At 45.3% G+C, this 2,400-nt stretch overlaps 1 protein-coding gene across 3 annotated transcripts in view; it reads left to right on the top strand.

Moving 5' to 3' along the window:
- GMDS (GDP-mannose 4,6-dehydratase) overlaps positions 1-2,400 on the top strand; it is a 607,114-nt gene that overhangs the window by 391,907 nt on the left and 212,807 nt on the right. The gene's annotated exons all lie outside the window — the stretch shown is intronic.

Genomic DNA, 2,400 nt, shown 5'->3' with positions numbered 1-2,400 from the left:
CGATCTGCTGGCTGGGGAATTGGCTCTGTGGTCAGACCCAGAGGGTGGTGGTTGACAGAAGTCAATCGTCGTGGTGCGCTGTGATCAGTGGGGTCCCTCAAGGCTCTGTCCTTGGGCTAACACTATTCAACATCTTCATTAATGATGTGGACATTGGAGTCAGAAGCGGACTGGCCAAGTTCGCTGATGACACCAAACTCTGGGGTAAAGCATCCACACCTGGGAACAGGAGGGTGATCCAGGCTAACCTTGACAGGCTCAGGAAATGCATGGATGAGAACCTGATGGTGTTTAACATCGAAAAATGCAAGGTTCTCCACCTTGGAAAGAAAAACCCACAGCATGCTTATAGGCTCAGCAGTGCTATGCTGGCTAGCACTATGGACAAAAAGGATTTGGGGGTCATGATTGACCACAAGATGAATATGAGCCTTCAATGTGATGCTGCGGCTAGTAAAGTGAGCAAAATGCTGGCTTGCATCTATAGATGCTTCTCAAGCAAATCCGTCATTCTCCTATTGTACTCAGCCCTGGTGAGGCCGCAGCTGGAGTACTGTGTCCAGTTTTGGGCTCCACAATTCAAAAAGGATGTGGAGAAGCTTGAGAGAGTCCAGAGGAGAGCCATACACATGATAAGAGGTCAGGAAAACAGACCTTATGATGAGAGGCTGAGAGCCCTGGGGCTCTTCAGCCTGGAAAAGTGCAAGCTCAGGGGTGATTTGGTAGCTGCCTATAAGTTTATCAGGGGTGCTCATCAGGATCTGGGGCAACGTCTGTTCACCAGAGTGCCCCAGGGGATGACAAGGTCAAACATTCACAAAATTCTTCATGACCATTTCAGGCTGGACATAAGGAAGAACTTCTTTACTGCCCACACCCCCAAGGTCTGGAATAGACTGCCACCAGAGGCCAAGTGGTTCAAGCACCTACTTTGAACGCCTTCAAGAGAAAATTGGATGTTTATTTTGCTGGGATCATATGACCCCAGCTGATTTCCTGCCCTTTGGGCAGGGGGCTGGACTCGATGATCTTCCAAGGTCCCTTTCAGCCCTAATGTCTATGAAATCTATGAAATGAGAGTAGAAGAGAAAAAGATGACGGCATCAAAAATTAAGGCTATGACAACCTGAAAGTGCACCTCATCTCATCTGATTTTGAAAGCTACGCAATCTTGGATATGGCTGGTGTTTGGAGGGTTAACCACCTTTGAATTCTAGGCACTGCAAATACAAGTTGAGGAGTCACCGTGGAACACTTGGCAGATATTAGAACACAGATGGCCAATTGTGGCTCATGAAATAAGGCTCTTGAAGTAATTTAATAACAAATTAATAGTTCAGCGGTAGTACTATATGCACATCATTAACTCAGACTCAGACATGCTCATCTTGCAAGTTTTGTGTCCTGTGACTCAGTTGTGTCAAGGTTTTGGTTTGCAGCTAGAAGGTTTCAAAGGTTTAGCCACCCCTCTACTGGAGCATAGAAACCAAATGAGTGGTATGACTTCATTTGGCCCCACTGTCACTGCTGAGCTGCTGGATGGGAATAAAAGAAAGAAAGGAAGGAACTAATATTAAAGAACTTAAGTATTAGCTAAATGTTTGTATGGAAAAAAAACCTTAATAAGGTGCTCAGCACCCCTGAATATCAGGATACTTCTATGTCAGTGCCTAAATGAGGTTGCAGGTACAAAGAATTGAAAAAGTTGTACTAAATATTTGTATCAAGGTGCTTGAAGATTGTAAATCCCAATGGCAGGATTCTGGTCTCTTTTACATGAGTTGGGAAAATGAGCACAAAGGGGTAGTAATAGGGGAGAAAACAGATACCATACTCCTTTAAACATGATGTGAGACTTGGATACTGTGCCTGTTGACCCAAGATTCATAGTAGAGGTTGGCTGTTTTTAGGGAGCAGGGCAGATGGGTATGAATGTACCAAGGGCACCATGCACTGCTCTTTTTGAAGAAGCAGGAAGGGAGCACGTTATAGAATATCAGCCCCTTGCTCTGGCAATCCTTCCTGCCCTGTAGTATAGGATATTGGTTCGGTTCTTCTTTACCACCAGCCCCCCTTCAGCCCTCCCTGTGGCTTCTGTCTTAGAGTCTCTAATGAGTATCACAGCACAACTTGGTTTTAGAGAGGGACTCCCCATAGACCAAACCCACAACAAAACAGCAAGCTTCCCTAAAAACACCTCCCCATCACTGCTCTTGAGATCTGTCTCCAACACACTTGAAAGCAGGACCCAATTTCCCTTACATTACTACAGAATTGGGGTATCAAACTCAGATTTGTTTGAAAGTTGGACTGTACTAGACAGGGTAGGAATCCATCATGACTAGGCAGGAAGAAGAGGAATGGACAAGTTCACCTGCTCTGATAGGCTTTTTATCTTTC

This window comes from Alligator sinensis, unplaced genomic scaffold (genome assembly GCF_000455745.1).
Source record: "Alligator sinensis unplaced genomic scaffold, ASM45574v1 scaffold579_1, whole genome shotgun sequence".
Lineage (NCBI taxonomy): Eukaryota > Metazoa > Chordata > Crocodylia > Alligatoridae > Alligator > Alligator sinensis.
Note: the sequence above shows the minus strand (reverse complement) of the source record. Positions and strands in the feature narration are given on the sequence as shown.